At 39.3% G+C, this 11,951-nt stretch overlaps 1 long non-coding RNA gene across 1 annotated transcript; it reads right to left on the bottom strand.

Annotated features, from left to right (window-relative positions):
- Positions 1–706: 706 nt before the first annotated feature.
- On the bottom strand, positions 707–1,735 carry LOC145652125 (uncharacterized). Its single transcript, XR_014118340.1, has 3 exons — positions 1,641–1,735; positions 1,403–1,477; positions 707–718 (listed from the first exon to the last, which is right to left on the bottom strand). It is a non-coding gene; the product is annotated as an uncharacterized LOC145652125 (long non-coding RNA).
- Positions 1,736–11,951: the final 10,216 nt, after the last annotated feature.

Genomic DNA, 11,951 nt, shown 5'->3' with positions numbered 1-11,951 from the left:
AAAGAAACAAAACAAAAAAAAATCAAAGAGAAAAATGAAGGATTTGAAATTTCTGAACATTATATCGTTCTTCAAAGTAAATGAACAGACTTTACCCTGAAATGTGAAGTGAAGCCGACTGTGATGTGCTACCTACAATTGGTTGCCTCAACATTGATGACTCTCTATTTCTATACCTCTAACCCCAATTTATTAAAAAAGTGGGGAAAAAAGAAAGTGAGAATATTATTTATGTTCCTTATGCTCAGGCTGGATGAGTTGTAATAAAAGAAGTAATTACTCAACATTTTACTCTCGTCATGATTGATCTCTCATGGTGAAGAGAGCAGCACCTCCAGCACCCATCTGTCTGTTTATGAATAATGAATCAATCATCCTCATTACTTCAGCAGTGGACCTGGGCCCTCTGACCCAATGTAAGTAAAAATTTAAAAACTAAGAGAATGAAGGATGGATGATCTAAAATGTATTTGTGAATATTAAAGAAATAAACAAAAACATTATGGTACATATTGGGTAGATAAAATATTCTTATTGTTTAATATTTGCTGGATGTTTAATATTAAAGTTAATTATATCAGAAATGCAAACACCAACATAGTTGCAGGATAGCTGAGCAGTGATGTAAAACTCAAGTCATGGAAGTTGCAATTCCAACCGTTGTTTTATTGTTTTCCCCTGGTCCAGTGCAAAGTTCAGGTGCCATAAAGATCCAGAACTGAAACGCAGAAAAAAACAACAGTCTAAGATAAACATAAAGGCATATCAACAATGTCACTGAAATGACCTCTCCTAGCCAGCCAAGTCCTGCTGAATGAAGTTGCTCTTTACAGTTGTGTTTAAAACAGCTTCTTTACCAAATTGCATGAATAGCCTCTTTTCCACTGTAGGGTCAATAGTTACTAAGGCCTCATCAGGCCAATCCATTTCCACAATTGTTGTCCTGGAAATCAGTGACAGCAATTATTTAAGGTGGCGATTTTTGTCATAATTATGTCATCATTGTGTTTCTTTTTACATATACAAAACAGCACTGGACATATTTAAATGGCACATTGTTTAATAGTGAACCACAGCAGTCATGAATACTTCTTAATTACTGCAGTTGTTTAATTTAGACAGAGAGCTGGTGAAATAGCATGGGTACAGTGGTCAGACACATGATCAGATGCTGTGATCTACAAATCACACTACTGCATCACAAATAAGTGAGTCTGCCCAGATTCTTTTACATCTCACTGAGAAAGAATTGTGAATGATCGGGGGAGAACAAAACTCATCTGATGATGCTTCTTTGAAGCTTAAATTGCTCCTGTAGCTTTATCTGGTACAGCATAGTGCTAACAACACTGAGGCCGCATGTTTCACTCCTAGATTCTCCCAAACACCCAGTTCCAAGTACCTTGTTTCATGTTGGCTGTTTGGTGCTCTTTTTCATCATAGCAAATTGGCAGAGGTGAGACTTCTGAATGTCATACTTTGAAATAAATAAAAATAGAATGGAAATTGTGTAACAGTGAGCTTAAATATAAACTTAGTAGTACTGCTTTAGGGTTAAACCACCATTAACTAAGAGGCCAGAGAACACGTGTTTTTATTTAATTTGAAATAAATAATAATAAATAACATTTTCTTATTACCTGATCTCTTCATTGCTTATTCAGTATATGCCAAAACTGCAAGAGCAATACTGGTCATTCATTTTTGTCACAGTACGCCCCCACCCCCACCAAACGTCTTCTCGTCTGTGTGTTCGTCAATGTGGCCACACCCTCCTTGTGTCTCACACCTGCTCCTCATTGTGTCGTTATCATATGTACAAAGGTCTGTCGTTATGCATTTGTATTGTCAGTTTTTGACTCTGTTAGTGTTCACACTGCAGTGAATGCACTGTTCTGCTTCCTACTGAAATCTTCCCCAGTATTACACTGAGCACTGGCCTCCATAGTAACTCAGACGTTTATAGATTTCTAAGCTCATTTGATGGGCAATTTATTACGTCTCTGAAAAGTTGCTATAAACTTAAATATATAAGTCTGTGCCTTTAGTGAGAGACAGTCTACGGCTTCAGTAAGTCTGGACTGATGTAGCAATTTCAGGTGAAGACAGGTAAAACATTAACTTTATCTTTAAAACCATTGTTCTGCCTCTATCAGGGCTGTGCCAGTGTAAAGAGCAAATTATAGTGTAAAGAGCAAAGATTTGACATTTAAATTTTGAAAGATATGGTTTTGTTAGGCACATTTTACAACTGATGCACTGATCTTGCAAGTATTCAGAAAAATAAAACTTTGAGTGTTTTTGATTTTTCTGTCTTTTGTGCTTTTCCGTATAGTCTCACATGATTTTGTTTTGCATCATGTCACAATACCATAATACCCACCAGCTACCTACAATATATTAGGGGCAAGTTTTGTAACTTTAGTTCTGACATTTTTATTGACACCCAATATATTCCTTAATGTCATATAATTTGCCCAGAGATTTTGTACATGTGGACATTTATGTTTATTATGGATGTAATAAATATCTTTCCTCTCAACATTGTTTTACATGTCCTGTCATGTTGTAGAGCAGGGTTGTCAAACTTAAAAGACCGTACTGTAAAATCTCAATAAAATTGAGGGCTGGAGAATGCATGTTTTTGTAACGTGCTGGCTCGAGTGCCAAAGGGCATGGAGCAGGACGCACAGAATCTTGGCAAGGAAGAGCATTTAATTACACAAAACAAAAGACAAAAGTGGCACTTACGTATTACACAAACATAAACACACTAAACACTAACGGTGTTTAACACTTAACACGATCTAGACAACCAGTGACGACAGTTACGTTTACGAACAACTAACATGCTACATTAACTTCTACAAGTACAATGACCAATACCCTGCACACAAGGAGAAAGGTTCATATACATAAAGACAAGACAAGGTGCAGGTGTGCACAGGTGTGGCCACAAACAAAAGATCCTCTGACTTCAAGTGGCAGGCCAAACCACGTATATATAATTTAAATAATTATATATGTATAAAACAACAGTCTACATAGACAGGCTATAACTGTTAAACCGATGGTTTGAATGTGTCAAAGACCCATCCTGCAAGAGAATGTCCATTAAGGGCAATGGTGGAGGTATGGTGGGCTAAAGGAGGGGACATCAGGTGGTGGTAGGAGTAGCCATGACAGCTGAGACATGTAGAGGCTCAGTAACATCCTGCAAGAGAGTCAGAGGCTAGCTCGCTCACCCAATCAGTCACTAAATTTCTGCTAAGGCTGAAATTTGCAAATGCTTGTCTTTTTCTGTACACACTGAAGCACAGCAGTTTTGCCTTGTACTGGAAATAAAGCAGATATTATTATAGAATTATCGAAAACAAAGTACAATTGTAACCAAGTACAATTCAAGCAATTGAGGGTTAAATGCCTTGCTCAGAGGCCCAAGTAGTAATTTTCAATGGTGGGTCTTGAAGCAGAATCCTTCACATTACTAGTTCAATACCTTAACTGCTGAGCTACCCCTGCATTATTGCTTTGTGGTGTTATCTTCGTAAACATAGCCTGCTGTGCTTCAAGGCCCTTCTTCATTTCTTCTTCCATCTGTTGGCTCTGCTGTTTGTGCAACTCTCAATATTTGTCATAATGTTTTGTCTCATAATTGTGCATAATGTTATATTCTTTCATTACAGTACATTATCTCCACAAGACAGACAGGTTTATCCTTATTAGAAGTAAACAGATAATTGAGCTCCCACCTGTGTTCAAAACTCATGTGTTTACTGTCATCTTTTCTTTTGGTCATTTTTGTAGCAAGCTAGGTGTTTTTATTGCTCAGACTGCTGCTGAAACACAGCTAGCATGTTTGGTGATATGGTGATAGAATAAGTGAGTTTGGTTCAAATTATTTTAGGTATGTTTAATGCATGTGCTGTTTAAGCATAATGGAATGTAAACTACAACAGTCAAGTAAGTTTAAAGAGCACTCCAGAAAACATATACACATTACAGCAGTTTGATTTCATATCTTTTTTTAACAGGAGTTTTTTTGACCATCAGGGCAATTTTGTCTTCTTGGGGAAATATTTCTTTCAAAAATACAACAGTTGGTGGCACAATTGACCCTAATAGGGTATCAATGACTGGGATGATCATTTAAACCTCATCAGGTTCTGTGTCTTACTGTAACGGCCCGAGTGCCACAGGGCAAGGAGCAGGATGTACACACTTTCTTATTAACATACATGAAAGACATTGGCACTCACAAAAACTTAACACGAGTACAAATTACATGGAACACTGTGAACATAAACACGAACACTAACAACACGAACACTTACAAACAAGAATGACCATGAACTCCTACTACATGCAGCAGGCTGAAGCAGATGACTTCAGCTCGGCGTTCAAAGAACTGGAACTGACCTACAACCACCCAGGAGATTCAGGAGTGAAGTTGCTGTCTGCTAGACCAGAGGATCCACAGTTAAAGCTAATCAAACTGAAGTATGTCGAAATGTACAGAGTTGTATGTTTGCATGCAGCCTTTGCTGATATACTCCAGCAGTTGTAGTGAAAGCACATATTATAAAATAATGGGGTTTTGTGTGTTTGTATGTGTGTGTGCATGTTAGGGAGAGTGAGTTTAAGTGTGTGATATTCATTTATGACATTTAGCATTTCGCTGATATTTACTTTTTGTTTTCTGTTAGTCTTTATCTCATAGTAATCTGATTCCTTGTAGCAATATTAGAAACAAGGGCAGAAAGAAATTGACTGGATATAAAATAAATGTTGGTCATGTGCTTATGCTTTTAGCCTTGTTGAATTGTCAGTCGTGTTAAAGCATCTGATAAGCACACACATTTTTTGTCATGACATATATCCCAGACCAATTATATAACAAATTATAAAAAGTTCTCACTTGTCATTTAATATTTATGACATTTTTAAGTCAAAAATCTGCATTAATTTACAAATGAGACTCGGCTCTCCGTGGTTTCAGCTCGATAGCCCTAGGCCCCCCCAAAAATTCTAGGGGGCGTTCCTCTCTGCCTCCGGAGTTTCTATGACCCTCGGTCACAGTACTCTCCCCAGTCTCCTGGGATCCAGACAGCACTTTGCGGCGTGCATAAACACCTGCCTCCAGGAAGTCTGTTATTTGCCAAGGCAGTAGGCGACCTGTGGTGGTTGTCATTGTGTAATACGGACAGCCCGAGTGCCGATGGCATGGAGCAGGATGCACAGACCCCCTCGTCTGTGAAAGACATTTATTAACACAGCATGGACAACAACGGTGGGACTCACATATAACATTTATAACTATACACTGAACACATAACAAGGATACCCTACACATGATTAGAGATGATACAACACTACATAGTGACAATGACCAATGGGGAGCATACATTGACAGGGGTTTAAATAGACAGACCAACATGTAATATTAATGCCTATACAGGTGTATGCAATCCCGGGGGGTTGTTTACAAATAACACACACGTGAATCCCCCTGCATGCGGCAGGCCGTACCACTGTCACGGTTGGGCAGCCAGCTAGCAGGAGGGACACACCCAACCTGCTAGGCATCACACCCCTTACCTGCCCAACTCACAATCACCAGAATACTAATTGTGTTCACCTGTGTGTTACTCAGACTCTGCCTATTTAAACCCACAGAAACCAAGAGATGAGGCTGCACATTAGCGGACCTAATATGCCAGCCACGTCTGAGAATTACGTTCATGCTACCTTTTGAGAGCCATTGTTTATGTTTGTTTGTTGCTTCCATTGCTATGGAATGATGGATAATAAAGAGCATTTTATTGCAACCTCGCCTCTTGCTTCCTCCATGCTGCAAACGTCACAGAATGTCCAGCCCCCTGGAAGCAAGACTCCCGAGATGTATGGCAGAGACCCTGAGGAATGTGAGGGCTTCATCATACAGTGCAAACTTTTTTTCAGATACCGACATCGACTACCCGACCACGCCAAGGTCGCTTTTGTGATCTCCCAGCTGGCAGGGAAAGCCCATGCCTGGGGAGCGGGGCTCGTCACCAACGCTTCCAAACTTTTGAACAATTATGTTGGTTTTATTGCAGAACTGAAAACTATGTTTTTCCATCCATGTCAGGGGAGTCTTTGGGCAATCCATGCTATGCCTAAGGCAAGGAATCTGAACCGCGGTGGATTACGCCATGGAATTCCAGAGGCTAGCTGTGGAAGCTAGGTGGAACGTGTCCGCCTTCGTCATTGGACTAAGGGCAGACCTACAGGTGGAATTGGCATGTAAGCAGGAAGCCAACTTGCTGAATGAGATACACCTTGCTACCATGTTTGACTCTCCTGCAGGAGCAACGCCAGAAATTTCCCTGAGGGTAACAACAGGAGGAGAATGCACCCACAGTGGTGCAAGCACAAGCTCCGGTGGAGCCCATCCAGCTAGGAGTGGCCAGAGTAAAAGGCATTCTGGAGAACCGAGGAGAGCACCACAATCCAGTGAGTCGTTCCCCAACCCTATCTATGTGCATACTATCTGTGGTGATTGTACACTTGGGTCGTTGACTCTCCACGTCGGCACTGGTTGACTCCAGTGCAGCAGGCAATGTAATGGACTGGGGCTTTGCTAAGAAGCTGGGAATAAGAGCCTTTACCCTCTCCACCCCGTTAAGCGTGCAGGCGCTCGACGGGGGACTCGTGGGGTTGGGACTCATAAAATATATGAAAAGGTCAAGTCATATTGACCTGCACACATAGCCGGTCATAAAGTAGACCAGGACCTAAATATGTTAAGAGTGCCTATTTCTGCTCTGACTTTAAGTGTAGTATCTAATGTGTTCTATATACAAACTTTGATTAATAAATTTTACCAAGACACATAACAAGTAAGTAAGGCCAGGTTGGAGCCAGAGTGGAGGCAGAGTCATGGTCGAGATGTATCTGCGTGGAGGCAGAGGTAGAGTAGAGGTGAAGTCATGGGGGAGGTGGAGTCAGGGTGGAGACAGCAGCAAAATCATTCATTATTCCACTACTTCCCAATCCCAGGCATGGAGAGTTTCTTCTACTGATACCCTGCATCTGTACTGATCAGAGAGAGAGAGAGAGGGATGGAAGGATGGGGAGAAACCCAGCACACACTCTCATGTAAATGAGACCGCTTTTCTCCATCTCAGGAACATTGCAAAGAATCACTTTTTTTTTTTTTTTTTTTTTTTGCCCAGGGCCGTGTGAGTTTGTAATTTTTCCCTTAATAATAAAAACCTTCATTTGTGTTTACTTGTAGTTTTTTTTTTTTGTCTAATATTTACATTTGTTTGATGATCTGAAACATTTAAGTGTGACAAACATCCAAAAAAAAAAAAGATGTGATTAATGATTGCATGTTTGGAAGGCAGATGTAGTGACAGGCAAAGATAGAGATGTCTGAAGAAAAAAAGTGTCAGCATCAAAGATGATAACAATGGATTGGATGTTGCAATACAAATTTGTCCAAAAGGGCAAAATCAGTGATTCTGTACAGTAAGATGCTGAGAGCCTAATATATTCTTCATATAATACATTTTGTAATATTTTAGCCAAAATAATACGATGTTCAAATCTTTTCTGTTTATTAGGCATCAATCTAAAAGAAAGCCTACAGTGTACACTCATGATGTGATGCACCAGAGTCTATTTGTGTGTTGGCTTTGGCCACTATTCTTGGATTTGGCAATCCAAACAATATCAAAGAGGCAATTGGAGCGTCTGATCATCCATGTCAAAGAGACACACAAAGTCTGCAACAGATGCCACTGTGGAGTGGCAATGAAATACTTTTGGGAAGAATTAGCAGATTATTCACATCTGTATACATTTGTTTGCCTGCAACATTAGTTCCCTGTGAGCATATTTTTGTAATAAAAGTCATAGCCCCAGCACTAAAAAAATCATTTTCTTACATAACATTCATGAAAAATAAAGATGTAATGGTTCTCCTTTCCTTATTCCCAGCCCATCTTGCATTTGCATGACCAAAATCATATTTAACTTTTAAGACCCTTACAGTCATGGACCACCCAACATACAGCCTACCATTGTTAATATGTTTATTCCTCCAGTCATGTTTCTTTCCCTCTATTTTATTCACTTATTTATTATATAATGAGTAAAATGATTAAAAACAATGTATTTCAGAACCAAGAACTATCTAGACAGAATGACCAAGATGAAATTAACATCCAGTAGGTGACTTAATTTCACAGATCAAGACTACAATAAATACACAAATGACAACATTAATTTTCAACTAAATAAAGTCTGTGACTGTGACGCAAGCAGGGAGGGAGTGAAATGCAAGTGCAGCTTTGGAGTGTCTTTATTTTCCAAAGCAACAAAAGGCATAGCAAAGGAAAGCAAACAAGGAACAGGTGCTGGAAATCACTAGTCAGAGAACTGGGAGTGGGGAAGGTGAAAGGTAGGTAGGTAGGGTGGGGTGTGTGTGTGTGTGTGTGTGTGTGTGTGTGTGTGTGTGTGTGTGTGTGTGTGTGTGTGTGTGTGTGTGTGTGTGTGTGTGTGTGTGTGTGTGTGTGTGTGTGTGTGTGTGTGTCTCTCTCTCTCTCTCTCTCTGCCTGGAGAACAGTGGAAAGGTGCATTCTCTCAAATCCAGTGGCCAATGCCATAGTATAAAGTCAGAAAATATTGGAATTGTTGCTCCTTCATTCATCTCACTTTCTCTCCACCTCCTTACACACATACAATGATAATTATCATTTGAAATGTTGATGGTATTTAGATTTAATAACAAACAGTCATATATGTGGTATGTCAATGTTATTTAATAAAGTAGGTTCCTCTCTTGAGGAGGGTAGATGTTTCCCCTTTTCTGCTGATCTGAGACATGGTCTGACAACAGAAAAACACACACACATACACACACAGTGACTAGGGAGATTAGAGAAATAAAGGCTGCTCTTTATCTCTCTAGGCCTGGAGAGAACCATGTGATAATGTTCTAAGCCTGTGTGCAGATGCTCTTAATTGCACTCATCTTTTCCCTTACTGGTTAACCTGGTATTATGACAATGATGCTATTGTAGTTCAAACTGTTCAAAGTGTCAAGAAGTTAAAACTTCAATATGCAATCTATTCTGTACTACTAATAAAGTTCCCAAATTTTAGGAGTATGATTTCTGTTGCTTATTTTTTATTTTCCGTAGTTACATTGTATTGCTATTGTCGGAATTATTTCACTGTTGGCTTAATAATATTTGGTTAGTGGTTCTGCACATAGTCTCATTTGTAAGTTAATGCAGATTTCGGACTTAAAAATGATATAAATATTAAAATGACAAGTGGGAACTTTATATAATTGGTTATATAATTGGTCTGGGATATATGTCATGACAAAAAGCATCTGATAAGCATATACATTTTAACATGATTGACAATTCAACAAGGCTAAAACCATAAGAACATGACCAACATCTATTTTATATCCAGTCAATTTCTTTCTGCCCTTGTTTCTAATTTTGATACAAGCAATTAGATTACTATGAGATAAAGTCAAACAGAAAACAAAAAGTGAATATCAGCTAAATGCTAAATGTCATATATGAATATCACACACTTAAACTCACTCTCCCTAACATGCACACACACACACACACACACACACACACACACACAAAACCTCGTTATTTTAATATGTTAGAAAAGTGGAGTATAATAATATATGCTGTAATATATCAGCAAAGGCTGCATGCAAACATGCATACAACTCTGTACAGTTCTACATACTTCAGTTTGATTAGCTTTAACTGTGGATCCAGTCTAGCAGACAGCAGCTTCACTCCTGAATCTCCTGGGTGGTTGTAGGCCAGATCCAGTTCTTTCAGGTATGAATTCTTTGAACGCTGAGCTGAAGTCAGAAAAGAGCAGCCTTCGTCCATGATCAAACAACCAGACAGGCTGCAGAAAGGAGGAAAAGGGTGAGAGTTTAAGGCCGAGGCTGGAACACAGCTAAAAAGTGAGAGATGGTGGGAGTGTTCCCTTTCCCTGTGCAAGGGCCCTATTGTTTACATAGTGCTGAGGGCAGGAAAAAAAACAAAACAACTATGTCTGTCCCTCCACCCTAATCACTCTACCCTCCTGCATCTCTGTAAGGTGACTTTTCTTCCAGTTCCTGTGGAAAACCATGCCTTTCTCTGCAGTTAAGGTAACAGCAATAGGTGTAAATTGCCATGATTCCACACCATAATTCTAAATGTAACATTTTTTATCTATATCTAATCAAGTAATCTTTTCATCATGATTCAGCTCAGAAAAGAAATGTAGTCAAAAGCAAACACATTAAACATGTCCAATTATTTGCCAGTTTGTCATTATGTGCTGCATGCTGTGCCTTATTACTCCTTGGCACTGAACCAGCAACCTTCTGATTACAACGCAAGTACCTTAACCACTGAGCTACCACTGCCCACATCTCCATTCTTCAAATATTGAGCTGCTACACCTATTTGCAGTTCCACATCTCCTGTCAATCACATGAAACTCAGATGTTACAAGTCAAACTGCTAAATATCATTGGCCAATGACTTGACTGTTGTAATTTACATTCCATTATGAAATCAAACTGCTGTAATGTGTATATGTTTTCTGGAGTGCTCTTTAAACTTACTTGACTGTTGTAGTTTACATTCCATTATGCTTAAACAGCACATGCATTAAACATACCTAAAGTAATTTTAACCAAACTCACTTATTCTATCACCATATCACCAAACATGCTAACTGTGTTTCAGCAGCAGTCTGAGCAATAGAAACACCTAGCTTGCTACAAAAATGACCAAAAGAAAAGATGACAGTAAACACATGAGTTTTGAACACAGGTGGGAGCTCAATTACCTGTTTACTTCTAATAAGGATAAGCCTGTCTGTCTTGTGGAGATAATGTGGCTGTAATGAAAGAATATAACATTATGCACAATTATGAGACAAAATACTATGACAAATATTGAGAGTTGCACAAACAGCAGAGCCAACAGATGGAAGAAGAAATGAAGAAGGGCCTTGAAGCACAGCAGGCTATGTTTACGAAGATAACACCACAAAGCAATAATGCAGGGGTAGCTCAGCAGTTAAGGTATTGAACTAGTAATGTGAAGGTTTCTGCTTCAAGACCCACCATTGAAAATTACTACTGTTGGGCCTCTGAGCAAGGCCTTTAACCCTCAATTGCTTGAATTGTACTTGGTTACAATTGTACTTTGTTTTCGATAATTCTATAATAATATCTGCTTTATTTCCAGTACAAGGCAAAACTGCTGTGCTTCAGTGTGTACAGAAAAAGACAAGCATTTGCAAATTTCAGCCTTAGCAGAAATTTAGTGACTGATTCGGTGAGCGAGCTAGCCTCTGACTCTCTTGCAGGATGTTACTAAGCCTCTACATGTCTCAGCTGTCATGGCTACTCCTACCACCACCTGATGTCCCCTCCTGTAGCCCACCATACCTCCACCATTGCCCTTAATGGACATTCTCTTGCAGGATGGGTCTTTGACACATTCAAACCATCAGGACAAGACTAGCACCTCTAGAAAGTTGGACTAGACATTATTTGCTTATTTTTAAAGTTTTTTATTCATATTTCTCTTAAAATTGTTATTGTAGTGACCATTGTTGGTCAGAGGATGGGCCCCCCCTTTGAGTCTTGGTTCCTCTCAAGCATTGTTCCTCATGCTCTAGGGAGGTTTTCCTTGCCACTCTCACCATTGGTTTGCTCACCGGGGGCTTGGACTTGGACAGTTGTAAAGCTGCTTTGGGACAACATCTGTTGTAAAAAGTGATATATAAATACATGTTGATTGATTGATCTAAAAGAGAAGCTCATTGAAAAGAGAAATACTCTTTTATGTTATTTTCTTGCTTCTGATGAGAGCTCTGATACTACTGACACAGCTCAGTTGTCAGTTTTGCAA

The sequence above is a fragment of the Electrophorus electricus genome, chromosome 18 (genome assembly GCF_041902795.1).
Source record: "Electrophorus electricus isolate QZ-2024a chromosome 18, ASM4190279v1, whole genome shotgun sequence".
In the NCBI taxonomy this organism is placed as follows: domain Eukaryota; kingdom Metazoa; phylum Chordata; class Actinopteri; order Gymnotiformes; family Gymnotidae; genus Electrophorus; species Electrophorus electricus.
The sequence above is the reverse complement of the archived record's forward strand: the minus strand, read 5'-3'. Positions and strand labels throughout refer to the sequence as shown.